Raw genomic sequence first — 18,519 nt, 5'->3', positions numbered from 1 at the left:
GCAGCGTGAAGAAACATTTGTTAATCTTTGCGATCCAGACGCCCCTCGGCAGCTCCTCAGGATGGGTATCCGAGTGGGCGAGACTGACTGCAGCAGGTTTTATTCCATGACCTTCAGAATACATCTTGAAATGTACCACGCCATAAAGTACGTTCTGGCAATCTCCACAATCCAATGTCATAAATTCCCCTTCCAGGTCCTAGCTGCTACGTCCTGAGACTAACTACTATTATACCACCTGGAGGGGCATTCATAAGGGGTCAAAGTCAAGATGGCTCCCACCCCTGTGCAATCAAAGCCAAGCCCCTTTATGCATAATGTAAAAAGGGTGGAGTTTCAATTGCACAGACCCACTCCCCATCCAGGCTGACCTCTACGCTATTGTATTCTTTTTTTTTTCCCCTAAGGAAAATGGTTTCTCATGTAACATTCCTTTATCAATTCTCTTTTCTGCTCTGCTCGTCATTTTTCCGGGATTACAATTTAGCTACAACCTGGTTCAGAACTGAAGTATGCGCGACTAGCTCTTTTCATTCCCCCCCCCCCCACTACTGGCACACGTCTTTGCCTTCCTTTGCATCACTGCTCAATCGACATGCCTAGATAAAGAGATTTAACACGCATGGAGCATCTCTGGCCTTTGCAGTTTAACATTCCTCCTGTCAGTCCCACGTCGTCAACACAAAGCGGCAGTGAAACACTATACAAGCAGTTCTTGACTTATGACTGGTTGCTTAGTGACTGCTTGAAGTTATGATGGACCCTGAAAATGGGACTTAAGACCCAGATTCAAAATTCTAACATCCAGGGCACCCACTACAATCATGTGACCGCATTTTGGGCCCTTAGCAACTGGCTCTGCATTTATGGCCATTAGCAGCATTCACAAGACCATAATAACCGGAAACTGGTTATTTACTTTCAGGATCCTACAAACACCGCAATGGGTTCACTTAAAAACAATGGCATTTCCCTATTATTAAATTCAAATGTCTTAATTCTCAGAAAATTTCTAAGTTAATATCAGAAGACATGCATTGTTGGGCAATTTCCGAGGTTCTTTTTTCGTTGTGTTTTAGTAGTGTGGGTAAACACCCCCCACAAAAAAGGTTCTTGTCATATAGCACATACACTGATTTTTCTTAGCCTGAGGGTGTTTGGAAAGTGCACAAAGAATCCACACAGAAAAGTGTTGGAAATTGTCCAGTTTTCTGTTCTTTTAGGTTTTTTGTGCACTTTCCAGATAGCCTCATGCTGAAAAAAAAAATCAATGTATGTTCTATATGGCAAGAATCTTTTATGTGTGGTGTTTAACCACATAGCTAAAACACAACAAAAACAAAAAATAAATTTTTAATATGTTCCATCACATAATACCAAAATTGCTTTTTTTGTAATGTTTTATTAACAAGTACATAAATGTGTACCTATAATAGGTAGTATGGATGGGGATGTGGGAAAGTATAATAAAGTATTGGGGAAAAAACATGCTACACTGCGTCCCCTTCCTGCTCTGTTATATCTTCAGATATTAATAAAACAAAGTAAGAGAGGGTTGCTAATAAAATTTCATCTTTGGACCATCTGATGTGGAACCCAAAATTTGGGTCCATGTTTGGATTTGAAGGCAGGAGACAAGGAGAAGAATCTTTTACAATAATGGGATGTTGAACATTGTCTTCATGAGAGGTTTCTGTTTCTCTGCAGCCAGGAAGCTACGTTAGATCTCTACGTTATTGTAAAATATATGGTTCTGTTTTATCCACAATTAGTGGACCTGTGCTTAATTCCCCCCCCCCTGGTTTTCTCAAGAGGAAACCAAAGGTTATTGACTGGGTTGGACACGAGAGGAAGTGGAAATCTCTCAATTCTCTGCTTTCTGGAGTTACAGGTAGTACTCGACTTACACAGCTGCTTGGTGACCGTTCAAAGTCACAACAGCATATGAAAAAAGTGTCTTAGGACTGTTTTTCACACTTACGACAATTGCAGCATCCCCATAGTTACATGATCAAAATTCAGACACTTGGGAAACTGACTCATATTTATGACGGTTGCAGTATCCCGGGGTCACGAGATCACCTTTTGTGACCTTCTGACAAGCAAAGTCAATGGGGAAGCCAGATTTCACTTAACAACCACGTTAGTAACAATTGCAACGATTCACTTAACAACTATGGTAAGAAAGGTGGTAAAATGGGACAAAGCTGAACAACTGTCTCACTTAGCAACAGAAACGTTAGGCTCAATTGTGGTTGTAAGTCCAGGATTACCTGTGTACGTCCAGCCACCTTTGGTCCCCTAGACCAGAGGTCCACACCCTTTTGGGCACCAGGGACCAGTTCCATGGAGAGAGGTTTTTCCACGGACCGAAGGGTGCATGGTTTTGTGTGCTTCTTGCATCCCACAGAGGAGCTTTGTTTGTTTGTGTGGACCAATTGCTGGCATGCCGTGGCCCGGTACTGGTCCACGGACCGGGGGTTGGGAACCCCTGCTCTAGACTGAGCTTTAGGCTTTTCAATCAGTAAAAATTTGGTGAGTGTTTTTTTTTTTAATGCTATTCATGGAAAGATGTCCCGATAGGGACTTTAAAAAGGTAAAGGTTCCCCTGCACATGCGTGCTAGTCGTTTTCGACTCTAGGGGCCGGTGCTCATCTCTGTTTCAAAGCCGAAGAGCCAGCGCTTGTCTGAGGACGTCTCCGTGGTCATGTGGCCGGCATGACTAGACGCCAAAGGCGCACGGAACGCTGTTACCTTCCCACCGTAGTGGTCCCTATTTTTCTACTTGCATTTTTACGTGCTTTCGAACTGCTAGGTTGGCAGAAGCTGGGACGAGTAACAGGCGCTCACTCTGCTACGCGGCACTCAGGATTTGACCCGCCAAACTGCCGACCTTGTGATTGACAAGCTCAGCATCCTAACCCACTGAGCCACCGCGTCTCTTTTGATAGGGACTTGGTCTCCTCCAAAAAAACTGTTTAGGCTGCACTCGGAGGAAAAAGTAAGCATGGACTGGTTTCAGCTAGACATTTTCCTCCCTGAAAATTTAGCAGAACTGACTCCCCCACCTCTAAACAGAGGAACTTGCCTGCTTGTCCACCTCCACCGGGTGGGAGGAATCGAGCTTTACAAGACACCTCTAGCTCAGAGCCTGCGGTTTGGCATCCTCTGTGCCTCCGTTTCTCCATCCTGCTCTGTTTATCCAGGAGCAATAACGAGAAAAGCAGGCCAGGGTGTTAGAGGAAGAAGGCAGAGAATTCCTGGGGTTTGGAAAGCTCTTTAGTTGGCCTCAGCTGCTCTTGCACCTACAATAGCACAAAAGAAAAGAAAGGACCAAAATCAACCACCCGCTCCTCTCCAGCTTCCCCATTGTTCTTGCCAAGGGCTAACCACTATTACCTGCCTTGACATGTGGCCTAAACCCAATACAAATGTACAAGTTGTTGGCTGCCTCGAGTTGGCCCTCCTTGCTGGCATCCTTTGTTGCCACAAAGGAACAACGGCTCATCCAGATGCCAACTTGCTGGTTTCTCCCGGCCAGGTGGTGCTTGCTAGCTGAGGACAGAGGCTTAAGAGAGAAGGAAAGAGAACACACATACACACACTGGTGGGCACTCACAAATACTGCCCCTTTGTGCAGCACAGGGGCAGATATTGCGGTGCTCAGGGGTGCAAAGATGCTTTTGGATACCTCCCTTGGGGTTTGCTGAGCTCTCTGCCCTATCTTTGTTTGTAGGTCATCCTTGACTTACAACCATTTGTTTAGTTCAAAGATTCAGCAGGACTGGAAAAAAAGTGATTTACAACTGGTCCTCGCACTTAAAACTACCACAGCATCCCCACAGTCACATGATAAAAATTTGGATGCTTGGCAACTGCCATGTATGAATAGAACAGAACAGAACAGAACAGAATAATGGAATGAGAATAGAATGGAATGGAATGGAATGGAATGGAATGGAATGGAATGGAATGGAATAGAATAGAATAGAATAGAATAGAATAGAATAGAATAGAATAGAATAGAATAGAATAGAATAGAATAGAATAAGTTGGCAGGGACCTTGTTAGGTCATCTAGTCCAACTCCCAGCCAAGCATGAGACCCTACACCAGTGATGGCGAACCTTTTAGAGACCGAGTGCCCAAACTGCAACTCAAAACCCACTTATGTATCGTCGTGTGCCGGGTGCGCATGGCCCATTGGGTGGGCATGGCTAATTGGGTGGACATGGCTGCAGTGGTAACGGCAGACTGGGTGGAACTAAAAAGTTCAATCAATCAATTCTAACTTTGCGAGATCTGCGAAAAGTTGAAATTGATTGATGGAACCTTTTTTTTTGGTACACGGCGGCGGAGGCCTAAAGGTTTTATAAAACCCAGCTGAAGGCCTAGGACTGGGGTGACAGCGCACGTGCCCACAGAGAGGGCTCTGCGTGCCACCAGTGGCACACGTGCCATAGGTTCACCACCACTGCCCTACACCATTTCTGAAAGATGGCAGTCGAGTCTTTTCTTGAAAGCTTCCAGTGATGAAGCTCCCACAACTTCTGAAGTCAACCTGTTCCATTGGTTGATTGTTCTCACTGTCTGAAAATTTCTAGGTTGAAGCTCTCCTTGATCAGTTTCCATCGTTATTCCTTGTCTGGCCTTTGGAAAATAGGTTGACCTCCACCACTCTGTGACAGCCCCTCAAATATTGGAACACTGCTATCGTGTCTCCCCTGGTCCTTCTCTTCACTGGACTAGCCATGCCCACTTCCTGTAAGCGTTCTTCATAAGTTTTAGCCTCTAGTCCCCTAATCATCTTTGTTGCTCTTTGCACTTTTTAACAACACTTGCAGCATCTTGAGTCACATAATTGCCTTTTGTGACCTTCCCAGCTGGCTTCTGACAAGCAAAATCAATTGGGGGGGGGGGGAATGTGGTTTGTATAATGATCACATATTCATTTAATAACTGCCTTGCTTAGCAATGGAATTGTGGTCATAAGTTGAGGACTATCTGTATTTGTTTATTTGAAGAGTCTTGCAAATACATTTTTAAAACACGTTTGTGTGATGAGCAAAACATCATATTCTAAGATCAGGTAAGAAGCAGTAAACAGGGATGTGGGGTAGGTAGATGGTGACTATTACCACAGTAACAACCCCAGGCAATGCTCATCTTCTGCCGCAGATAAGGCTTATGCAGTCACAGACCAGTTCAAAATTTAAAAAATGCTAAAAATAAAGTTATGAAAACACGATCAACGACAGCCAGTTGCAACTGAAACTAGTTCTGGAAAGTCCCCCACCCATCGAAGAAATGTGTACATGTGACACACTTGTGTATGTGTGTACATATATGTACATGTAGAATCTGCCAGAAACTGTGGAAGGGCCAGGACAAGGCAAAGTGCTACCGACTGAATTAATAATGACACATTAATGCTAATTATCTGAAGATGAAAATATCCAATTTACAACATCAATTTTCCCTCCCTTACATATACCAATTCCTTTCTCGCACAGAAAGCCATTCTTATACACTGAAATACACGTTTTCTTCCAAGAGAAACAGCAAAAAACAAAAACAACGAGCAGGATTTATATTGGTAAGTGAAAGAATTAATTGGAGGGAGATGGAAGGAATGCAGAAATAAGCCGATTTAGGTTTGGACAGAAATGGTTAAATTCATCTCTGCTCTATTTCCAATGCAACTTCCTTTGGCAGCTGTCACCTGCAGCCAACTGTATTTCCACCAACTCCCTTGTTTCCTTCTCAGCAAATATGTAATAATGTCTCTTTGCCCCACAATTCACAGCTAATTATGGGAAGCGCGAGGAACCACATTTTTCTGATTGAGAATACACACGTCCTGCACAGCTAGAAACCAGGAGATTGTGAATTCTAGTCCTGCCTTAAGCATGATAGCCAGCTGAGGATCCTTGGGCCAATCACCAGAAGACTGTGGATTCCAGTCCCTCCTTAGGCATGAAAGCAGACTAGGTGACCTTGGGCCAATCACAAGGAGACTGTGAGTTCTAGTCCCACCTTAGGCATGAAAGCCAACTAGGTGTCCCTGGGCCAATCACAAGGAGATTGTGAGTTCTAGTCCCACTTTAGGCATGAAAGCCAACTAGGTGATCTTGGGCCAATCACAAGGAGACTGTGAGTTCTAGTCCCACCTTAGGCATGAAAGCCAACTAGGTGTCCCTGGGCCAATCACAAGGAGATTGTGAGTTCTAGTCCCACTTTAGGCATGAAAGCCAACTAGGTGATCTTGGGCCAATCACAAGGAGATTGTGAGTTCTGGTCCCACCTTAGGCATGAAAGCCAACTAGGTGTCCCTGGGCCAATCACAAGGAGATTGTGAGTTCTAGTCCCACTTTAGGCATGAAAGCCAACTAGGTGACCTTGGGCCAATCACAAGGAGACTGTGAGTTCTAGTCCCACCTTACGCATGAAAGCCAACTAGGTGTCCCTGGGCCAATCACAAGGAGATTGTGAGTTCTAGTCCCACCTTAGGCATGAAAGCCAACTAGGTGTCCCTGGGCCAATCACAAGGAGATTGTGAGACCGAGTCTGAGTCCTAGTCCTGCCTTAGTCATGAAAGCCAGCGGCATGACTTTTTAGGCCAGGAGTGTCAAACTGCTGGCCTGTGGGCTGGATGCATCACGCCAAAACTGCACCCACCCCATTGCCGGCAATGGGGGAAAAGTCGCGATACGTCACAACATGTCACATGATGCTGCGAGTTTGACATTCCTGCTTTAGGACAATCACTCTCTCTCTCTCAGCCCAACTCATCTCACAGGGTTGTTGTTACGGGGAAAATAGGAAGAGGAAGGAATATTAGATGTGTTCACTGCCTTATTTATAAAAAATAATAAAGGTGAGATAATAAATAAAATAAACATACTGATAGTTGCCAAGATTATGGTGGTTCAGACTTTATGAATGAATGAATGAATGAACCTTTATTGTCAAAGTACAACCGTGTATACACTGAGATTGACTGAGCCTCCCTTCGTGCCCCCACCACCACCACAACTCACAGTGACAACAAACTCACCATCTTTACAGATGTCCTCAGCCTTCTCACACTTGGAATTTCCAGGCAGGGCCTGGAGAAACAATATTCTTCCTATGCCTCGTTTCCCGATGCCAGGCATCTGTGTGTCTTGCTCCCACCCTCAGCTTTTCCATTGGAAATCCTGAAATCTTTGGTGAGAGAACACAATCAAGAAAAGGCACTTGTGATGCAAGGCCCAGACAGACTTCCCTGATTGTAAATCACTCTGAAGTCAATACAACTGCGTGGAATGGGATAAAATGCTGGACCTTACCTGTAACTGCTTTGGCCCATGATCTACTGCCTAAAGAAAGCATGAATTGGATTTCCACACATCTGGTGAGCTCTAAGAGCATCAGTTTGGTCCAGTGATTAAGGTGCCTGGCTAGAAAGTGTTCGAGAGTTCTAGTCCTGCCTTCGGCATGAAAGACGGCTGGGGGACTTTAGATCAACCATTCTTTCTCAAAACCCAACACACCCCACAAGGTTGTTGTTGCAGAGACAACAGGAGGAGGAGGAAGCATACCGCCACCAACAATTTGGGTCCTCATTTTACTGACCTCAGAGGGATGGAAAGTACTGCACTACAGCATTCTAACCACTGTGTCATCAGGGGTCTGTGTGTTGACCGCCTTTGATTAATTTATAAAAATATTAAAGGCGGATTGCATGCAAACAAATAAAAATAAATAGACATGAGAAGGCTACTCTGGAAGATTTGGAATGGAGCTGTATCACCATGCCTTGGGAATGCCTTGTTTTCCCAGTCAACCATTAAAACAGATCCAGGCTTTGCTCTGTTCCATGTGAATTCCATGGCGGTTGTCTGGACAAAGCCTGACAGTAAAACACCCATCTCTCACCCTTGGACAAAAGATCGCACAACAGGAGACAAAGAAACCCTTCAGGATGAAATGAACTGGGAAAAGTTGAACATTTTTTCTTCTCCCGAGGGACGTGATTTGAGTTTAAATGGATGGATGTGCAAACATGCTGATATTTCAGTTTGTGATTCAGCTTCTCTTTATTAGAAGACGAAGTCATTGGGGGAAGAGAACAGATCCATGGGGAGCAGGCAATTAGCTCAGTCTCTCTCTCTCTCTCTCTCTCTCTCTCTCACACACACACACACACACACACACAAACACACACACACACAGAGAGAGAGAGAGAGAGAGAGAGAGAGAGTTGCAATGATCAAGTGGATCAGAGCAAGGCAGTAAAATGAATCAATGGAAACAGAATCTCAAGATTTATTTAAATATTTTGGGTTTCTTGAACCATGGGTTTCAGTGGGGAAAAAAAGGAATTGGAATCAAAGAATATTGAGGGTTTTTTTTCCACACACTCCTATTTCCTGGATTTTTGATTTAACTTAACTAAAAACCCCAGAGAAAATTAAATTGACCGAAACGGAAACTAGAAGAAAGTTTCAGAATATGAATGAACTAGGCTAGTTAAGAGGCTTTTGAAAACCCTAGGAAACAATCAAATGAGTTCCTCCTTTAATCTGAAAGGTTTCTGGATAGGGTAGTAGAGCAATGTTTTTTTCAACCTTGGCATTTTTAAGTTGTGTAGATTTCAGCTCCCAGAATTCCCTAGCCTGCCTGCTGTCTGGGGAATTCTGGGAGTTCAAATCCACATATCTTAAAAGTTGCCAAAGTTGAAAAACGCTGGTCAAGAGACAGTAATTCATACATGGCCCAAAAGAAGGCAATGAGGATGATTTATGACAAGTTGGGCTAGAAGGTAAGACTCACTTCCAGGAAGTTTCTCTGAAAGTTCTCAAAAGCAGATCCGTCTAATGTTCATATCACACTTGGCTTTAAAATAATGTTGGTCTTTTCTTATAACTGTATGTCTTCCCTGCTCCGGTGGCTTTGTATAGGATAGGTAGTCCTTGCTTCACGCCCATTTGTTTAATGTGTGTTTCAAAGTTACAGTAGCATTGAAAACAGTGACTAATGACACTGTTACAGACTTAACAGAAAAACAGAATTGGAAGGGACCTTGGAGGTCTTCTACTCCATCCCACTGCTCAAGCAGGAGACCCTATGTCATTTCAAACTGGCTGTCCAATCTCTTTTTAAAAACCTCCAGTTATGGAGCATCCACAATTTCTGGAGGCGAGCCATTCCGGTGATTAATTGTTCTCACTGTTGGGAAATTTCTCCTTAGTTCTAAGTTGGGTCTTTCCTAGATTAATTTCCATCCACTGATTCTTGTTCTGCCTTCAGGCGCAACTTACGACTGCTGCAGCATCCCTGCAGTGACGTGATCCAAATTTTGGGCACTTGGCAATCAGCATGTGTTTATGAAGGTTGCGACATCCCTAACTGCACAACATCACAACATAATGTGATTGCCATTCGCCATTTCCCAGCCGACAAATGGGAGAAGCCAGATTCACTTAACAACCGTGGCAAAAAATGTTTATAAAATTGGGCACAATTCTCTTCATGATCATCACGCTTAGCAGTGGAAGTTCTGGAACCAACTGTAATTTTAAGTTGAGGACCACCTGTATACAGCACGCTGGGGAAGGTTGCATCAGACGATTGGTCTTTCCAAGTCTGTGTAATTGGCAATGTGTCTGATAAATCTAAGTGGAGGGATGCCTTTTCCAACCCTGGCTACCAATTTGTTTTGCTGCCAAGCTTGGAATGGAGCTGGGTCAAGTGACTGTTTCCTCCAACTCAGGACTGTAACTTTTCAAATTTCCCAAGCCAGCTCCAACTCCTGCCCTCTGCTTATGAAATTCTGGGATCCAGTTATCCAATTAGTCACAGAATCTCCAATTATTTCTCCGGTTACCATAGTCATTATTGGAAGATTGAATTAACCAGCGCCTTTGTTAGAGGACACGCCTCCGATCACATTCAGAGTGGTGAAAGAACACTGGAAAATTCAGTAGCCGAAGACCCTGTCAAAGAGAAAATAGCTTGTAATATAATTGTCTTGGATGCAGAGTAGGGTCCAAGGCCAGCTGGCCATCAGCAAGAACACATTCATTTGAAGTAGTTGAAGCAGAAGGCAGATTTCTTAAGAAATGTACGACTGAAAAGCCTCACTTCTGTTTAAATTTCATCATGAAGAGAAGAAATTGGGAGCAGGAGGAGGCCTTTTGCCTCTTACATACAAAGAAGGGGAGGAGGAGGAGGAGGAGGAGGAAGAGGAGGAGGAAGAGTGACTGTTACAACTGCACTGAAAAAAAGCGACTTATGACCATTTTTCACACTTACGACTGTTGCAGCATCCCCATGGTCACGTGATCAAAATTCAGATGCTTGGCAACTGGTTCATATTTATGACGGGTTGCGGTGTCCTGGGGTCATGTGATCACCTATTGCAGAGTCCATGGGTAAGCCAGATTCCCTTAACCACCATATCACTAACTTAACACTTGCACTGATTCACTTAAAACTCTAGCAAGAAAGGTCATAAAATGGAATAAAACTCACTTAACAAATGTCTCACTTAGCAACATAAATTTTGGGCTCAATTGTGGTCGTAAGTCAAGGACTACAGGTAATTCCCTGAGTTATGAGCATTCGCTTAACACTCGTTCAAAGTTACGTGATGAGCGCCCCCTAGTGCTTACAAGCAAGTCCCAAAGTTACAAATACGGTATTGCAGCACCACGGCAGTCGTTTGCCCTTATGAGCAAATTCAGTGGCACTGCAACATTCACCCTATTCTCCCCCACTACTCCTCACAACTACTCCCTTCCTGCCGCGCCGGACTCACTTAACTTAAAAAAATCCTCTCTGCCGCGGTTTCTTTCCCTTTGAAGGAGTGGAGAGTCGGCTTGGAAATGTTTTTTGTACTGAAAATGGAAGGCTCTGGAGTCCGTGATCTCGCGCAAGTGTTTGAAGTTGCGCCAAATCATGGACCTCAGAAACTTTCATTCTCTATGCGAAAGGTCCCTGTCTCCTGCTCCTGCTCCTACCCGTAACTACTTTCTGCCTGACAGCAAGCCTGAAGCCTTCAACTGAGGGAGAAGGCCAGGCCCCTCGCACCCACATCCAGCCCGCCGGAGTTCACTGCACTGGGGGAGAAAGTGATCCCATTGTCCCCGGAGCCTCCCTCCAAGCGGCCCAGAACGGAGGCCGGGAGAGGCTTCTGCATGCCTCTAGAGGCTGGATCCAGCCCTCGGAGGACTGCTCCAAGCTGCTGCCGCCCAGAACGGAGCTTCCAAGGACCTGATCCAAGCCTTGCAGGCACTGTTCCGGGTACAAACAGCTAGGAAAACCCCTCCTTAGGCTTGGATCAGGCCCTTGGAAGCTTCCGCGCCCCACCCCCACAGCCTGATCCAGGCTCCGGAGACCTTTTCCAGACCTCTGCTGCCCGGATTTGCTTCTGCGCCCCCACCCTCCCACAGCCCAATCTGGGCTCCGGAGGCCTTTTCCAGGTCCGATCAGGCCACGGCGGGGGTGGGGGGGGATGGGGTAAGTATGGAAGTGTTCCCCAACCTCAAATCCAGGTAGCAGCGGACTGGAAAAAGCCTCCAGAGCCCGGATTGGGCTGGGGGGGGGCACGAAAGCCTCCCCCAGCCTCAGATCCAGGCAGCAGAGGCCTGGAAAAGGCCTCTAGAGTCCGGATTGGGCCGTGTGGGAAGTGCCAAAATGTTTCCCGGCCTCAAATCCGGGCAGCAGCAGGAACTGGGGCAGAGAGGAGATGGATCTTTTCCAGGTGAGTCCAGCGCAGGAGGAAGGGAGGGGGAAGCATGCGGTATCTTAGTGGGTTGGGGAGGCCTTGCGGGCCTGTTCTACCACTAGGTCCTCCATGGCCTTCCCCATCCTGAGATGCCTCATGTTCGCTTAACGAGCCGCATGCGTTTTAAGGAGAAAGGGAGTGATCTCGTACCTCGAAGGAGATTCACTCTACAAGTTTTCGATTTACGAGTGGAATGGGAAGGCTCCATTACACTCGTAACTCGAGGACTACCTGTACTTGTATTTAAATATCCTTATCAAAATTCATATACATTTTTTTTCTTCACATTTATCCTATTTTTATAACATTTTCTTTGAACTTTCCCTAACATGTGCCCATTTGCACATGGGTCCATGTTTTTTTATACCTCTGGGTGCATAAATATAAATAAATAAATAAATAAATAAATAAATAAATAAATAAATAAATACATACATACATACATACATACATACATACATACATACATACATACATACATACTCGGTGGCCTGGAGAAACAATTAAATGTAGAAAAATGTTGATTTTGAAATATAGCTACATTTCGATCTATGTCTTCAGGAAAAATGCAAAACAGGGTGTGTTAAAATGAAAATCTAATTTCTCCCCCAACTCTAACAATAACAACTGGGCATGACTCAAACACCCTTCAGGTTCCAAAATTGATTCTGACTTGTTCCAAGTACAACCAAGACAGAAAAGGCTGTGCAAATTCCACTCACAGTTGTTTTTTAGATGTTCTTTTCAAGATGTGCATAAATCAGGCTGTCTCGTATTACCGCTCTGGGGGTATATCATTTACAACCACAAGCCTGGTTCCAGGAAAAGAAGACTTATCTCAATTTTTTTCAAGATTCCCTGGCATCTTCAACCATCCCAATGTTTGTAGAATAAATATTAAAAATGGCATTGCTTTCAGAAACACTTTGATGTTAGCAGGACAGCCATTTGTAAACTTTCAGGTGCTCCAGATGTTTCGTTAAAGAACTGGGCTCGAAGGAAGGAGAGCTTAAAATACATTTTTGTTTGGTGTTCGGGGGCAGGAAACTCGAGATATTTTCCTCTGATTTATGTTATATATATTTTACTCCCACAATGCCACTCTTTTATGAAATAAACAAGGTTCTAACAACTACTCAGTCTCCCCTTAGCCAGGCCAGACCAGACCAGGAAATCAAATCCACAGAAGGCTAAAACTACTTTTATTGTGATAGGCTGTAATGAGGGCTTTTTTTCTCATAGAACGCTCAGAACGGAGTTCCGGCACCTTTTTTGGAAGGGACCTTGTAGGGTAGGCAAGGCAGGTTGTATGACGTGTGTGAGTTCCGGCACATTTTTCTTTTACAAAAAAAGCACTGGCTGTAATTACCGAATCTTGCAAGCCTCCCCTTCTGATTGTGCCTTACCCTCCTTCTTATAATCCAGTGAATCAGGAAGAGGTGTTTGCTTGAGCTGCTTCTCAATATTATTGCATAGTTCTGGATTTAAAAATGTTTCATCCCCTTTCACCTAGGGCAGGGGTAGGCAACCTCGGCTCTTTTATGACTCGTGGACTTCAATTCCCAGAATTCCTGAGCCAGCTGGCTCAGGAATTCTGGGAGTTGAAGTCCACGAGTCATAAAAGAGCCAAGGTTGCCGACCCCTGACCTAGGGAACAGTTCCTGCACATCTGCATCGAGGTCATTTTCCTCACTCTCTATATACAGACAATCAGCCTCCAACACCTGCGCTACAGGTAGTCCTCAACTTACAACCATTCATTTAGTGATCATTCAAAGTTACAACAGCACTGAAAAATGTTGACTTATGACCATTTTTCACACAACCACTGCAGCATCCACAGAGTCATGTGATCAAAATTTAGGCGCTTGGTAATTGCTATGTATTTATAATGGTTGCAGTGTTCCTGGGGCCATGTGATCACCTCTTGCGACCTTCTGACAAGCAAAGTCAACAGAGAAGCCAGATTCACTTAACAACCACGTTGCTAACTTAACAAATGCTGAAGTTCATTTAACAACTGTGGCAAGAAAGGTCATAAAATGCAGCAAAAACTCACTTAACAACTGTCTTTTGGGCTCAATTGAGGTCGTAAGTCGAGGACTACATATACTACATTTTGGAGCTGCAGTTGGCAAAAATCAGGGTTTTTGTATCATTCTAAGGCAAGGCCAATTCTGAAAATTCCAGTCATCAAAATATAATCTACAGTCGGGAAATAACCCTAAAAGGCAAAAATCCTAGATTGCTCATACGTATGATGTATTTTATATCTTTGCCATCACCTGGATCCCATACATGGGGAGGTCCCCATAAACTTTCAGGGTCTAGGTGGTGGTGTGGTGGTTCTTAAAAAAAGTCAAGGGGTCTCCACTGTGCAATTGAGGCCTGACTCTTGTACATGTATCAATGCAGATGGCTGAATACATTTTATTCAGGGCAGCAACAATAATGAATTAAAATACGATGTCATGATTTATTCCAGAATTTCAGGTTGGCATTTCCATTCTCAATAAAAAAAACCACTGTTTTCATTCCACCATAGGTTTGATCAGCCAGAGATCAGACTCCTAATATAAATAGGGACAGAATCATCAATTTTACATCCAATCGAGTTTCCAGAAGAAGAAACCAGCAAAACATTTTAGCTCCCAAAAGCAACTCTTCCATCTTGCCTCGGTGACCTTCGATGCACCCACAGAAAATTGCAAAATCAGGAATTTAAGTCTGAGGCTGGTATTTTGATTTGAACAGATGTGAAGTCCATCTCCGGCTAAAGTATTTTTGAGCGTAAAGAATGAAGGCATCTATCTTCATATTTCTTCTGCATTCTTCCCTTTCTGCCTTCTCCTAGGAAGGGATTTAGACCTAGAGAAACTTGCTCGTGTTTTCGTAGCATCACCCAACCATCACCAAAGTGATTTAAAGCCTATTTCTGTTGCTGTTATTTTGGCACAAAGATGGTTGGATTGTTCCAGAAGAAGGAAGAAGTTGCTACCAGGAAAATAACCGAGTCCTAACTTTATATGCAGAAAATTCAGTGGTATCATTTCATCCAATCTTATGCTTCACAAAAGCTTGTGCCTTCTAATACAATTTGTTAATCAGAAAAGGTATAACCAGACTCTTTCTGATGTGAGGCTACTGTAGAGTAACATGGCTCTCCTGCAGTGTTTCTTTTGACTAATTCAGTTAACACGAGAGAGCAAAAAACTCCAGTAAAGAAAAGACTACTTAACTCAGTCTAAAAGAGGGTTAAGGTCCCACTAGCACATCTCCCCTGCAAAAATTCAGCTGACCACTAGATGGCTGGAGAAACACAGCAGTATGTTATGCTGTGGCTGCCATCTAGTGGTCATTGTGATTTTGCAGCCCAACTAGTTTAACAAAATAGTACAGTAAGGGGAAGAGCCTTGGTGGAGCAGTGGGCTAATGCCTCCTTAAGTAACACCAGCTGCCTGCAATTAGTGCAGGTTCGCATCCCACTAGGCTCAAGGTTGACTCAGCCTTCCATCCTTCCGAGGTAGGTAAAATGAGGACCCAGATTGTTGGGGGCAATAAGCTGACTTTGTAATAATGCCGCTTAGGGGGTGTGTGAAAGCCCTAATAAGCAGGCATATACATAGAATGAAGGCTACTGCTAAGCTTGTAAGCCGCCCTGAGTCTTCGGAGAAGGGCGGGATATAAATGGAATTAAAATAAAAATAAAAATAAAAAAGTGATGGGGTGGGGAGCAGTTTTATATGGATTACATTGCCAAGAAAAAGGGAAAGTGTGGAATTGCCAGAGCAATCATTTACAACATCTGCTATTAAATAATTTTATGAACAGGTTATTTATATAAACAGTAGAATGTACTGTCCTTTTAAGAGAATATTTGCAGGCATTTGCAAACCAGGCTAGTACAGCTGCAGTCATGCCAGCATATTGCCAGGCTTGTAAAAAGCTAAGATTTCATTGGCCAGATCATCTTTGGTGTTTCTAGAGTAGCTATTATTGGCTACTATTGCTTCTTAGATTCTTAGTTTAAGTGGAAATGGAGCAGGGTAAAATCTGGTGTCCTTTACCTGAAGTCATGGCTCACCTCCTTTTTTGAGTGAGATGCTGCTCCATCTGTTCCAATATCAATCTGATATTGCAATATTTGCCAGAATGGTGAGCTCCCATTAGGGGAAGGTAATGTCTGTGCCATTTTCCACCATTCTTTCCCCAGGAAATATATTTGCAATATTATTAAATTTCAACCTCAAAGATTATATTTTGATTCAACTAACATAAAAGGGAAAGAGAATAGCAAAACAAATTAAAAGTGGGAAAAATGTGGGCACCATGTTAACTTTTCTTTCTCAGCCACACTTTTTCCTCACACCTTTAAAATAAGTTGTGGAACGGGGGAATGGGGGAAAAATCAAGATGGTGACTGTGATGATGTAGTTACAGCTGCCATTTTGAATTTTTTGACCTTCCCTCCAGCTGCCCCTGCCTGAAGTATTCTTTCAAAGTGAAGATAAGGGAGGCAGTTGCTTGAAAAGATTGGTTGGCATTTCTGATAGGCAACACAAGGAATTGTGTGCCCAATGAAAGAATCTCCCCCACCCCACAAGACCCAGGTAACTCTGACCTTCCTGAAGACCTGGTTTTTTCCTCAGGATGCTAGTGGAGTCTGCTATGTCATTAATAATAACAATAAAATATTAAACGTGTATGCCACCAGACCCTTAAAACTCTAGGCATCTATAGCTGTTTTTAATGCCATACCTAACCAGTACTTTGATGTTGTAAGGAAGCTACTTCCAACCCTGCACGTTAAAGAAACAGCCTTAGGATTCAGGCTATTTATTACCTGTATATTTAAAACTGCAATAAAAGAAAAATTGTGTGAGAAGAGTGAATGTATTTACCCCACTTGTATAAATCTAGTTCCTGAAATAATCCATTTTTAGGATCGGCATAGTAATCCTAGTGTAATCAGCTTGCTCAATTAGAATGATAGCACACTAAGCTGTAAAAAAAATCTCAACTACAGATAGTCCTCCACTTACAACCATTCATTTAGTGATCCTTTGTAGTACTGAAAAAAGTGACTCATGACCATTTTTCATACTTATGACCATTTAAGCATCCCCATAGTCATGTGATCAAAATTTGGATGCTTGGCAAACTAGCTTGTGTTTATGCTGGTTGCAGTGTCACGGGGTCATGTGATCACCTTTTGAGATTTTCTGACAAGCAAAGTTAATAGAGAACTGCAGAAATTCACATAACAACTGTGGAGCAAAATTAACTTAACAACTGTCTTGCTTAGCAATAGAGATGTTGGATTCAATTGGGGTTGTTAAATCACAGACTACCTGCACTAAATGGTTAACCTTAAACAAGCTTGCAGTCGCAAGATCTTTGACTTGGTTAAGCATTCTGTGTTAGCCACTTGCACTGGTTCAACATGCTAAATTTGGTTGTTATGTTTGTGGCTTAGGGTGTCATACAAACTGTCTCTTTGACTGATACAGAGTTAAATATACTGTGCAAACTCAAAAAACATGGATTAATTCAGTCATGAGATATAACCTGTGATGTGCAGGGGGTTGGACTAGAAGATCTCCAGGGTCCCTTCCAGCTCTATTCTGATTGTTTGAGGAGACTTAAATTAAGATAAGGGGTCTGGAGACTAAACCGTATGCTGAACGATTGAGGAAATTAGGTATGTCCAGTCTAACAAAGAAAAGGACAATGGGTGACATGATAGCAGTCTTCCAATATTTGAGGGGCTGTTACAGAGAACAGAGGATAGATGTGTTGAAAGAAAACTCTTCATCAGGGTCCAGTCCAAGCCGGGAATAAACAAAATGGAGACTGCTTTAGAAAGAAGATTGTAGTTTATTGAAGAGGAGAGCCAGACAGAAAGTTGGCTCTGGGAAAGATGACCACATGTAGCTCGGAGTGGTGAGTTTTTATATCTTCTTGGGCTTTTGAGGTTGTTTCCTGTTCAGGTTTGAGGCTTTGTATTTCATTTGCCATGTACTTTGACCTGAGTCTGAGTGTGCCCTTTTGGTATTGGCGGGCTAATTCTATCATGTCCCCAAAGATCGTGTCTTTTAGAGTTTGGGTGGGTTATGTAGATTTTAGGGGTCTTTATCTTCCTAATCTCATCAGCTTCTTGTTTTCTGGCTCCAACCTTCCTAAATGGATTATTACATCTGAATTTCTAAAAGCTGGTTTCTGCTGAGATTCTGCTTGCGGCTATTAAGAAAAACTGGGCTTGCTTTTCTGCCTTTAAGATCCTTTGGGGAAACTTCTTTCTCTAGATTCTTCCCACAGATGTAATCTCCAAAGCTACCTGAAGGCAGAATAAGCAATGGATGGAAGGAAGATCATTAAAGAGAGATCCATTAAAGAGAGAATTAAGGAAAAATCTCCTGACAGTAAGAACTATCTCACTGTTCAGTGGAACAGCTTACCTCCAGTTGTTGTAGGTGCTCCATCGCTGGAGATTTTCATGAAGAAACTGGACAGCCATTTGTCCAGAATGGTATAAAATTTTGTCCTTGAGCAGGTTGTTGGACTGGCAGACCTCCAACCCTATTATTCTATGCTCTAAGAAAGCTCTGTCTGATTGAAAATGTTTGTTTCTTCTTAATCAGCCTAGTCTAATGAGAATAATGCATAATCTTCATATATGCAGCTGCCTGCAATTAGTGCAGGTTCGAGTCCCACCAGGCTCAAGGTTGACTCAGCCTTCCATCCTTC

This window comes from Vipera berus (assembly GCF_964194415.1).
Source record: "Vipera berus genome assembly, chromosome: 1".
Classification (NCBI taxonomy): Eukaryota; Metazoa; Chordata; class Lepidosauria; order Squamata; family Viperidae; genus Vipera; species Vipera berus.
This window is presented reverse-complemented; position numbering follows the sequence as displayed.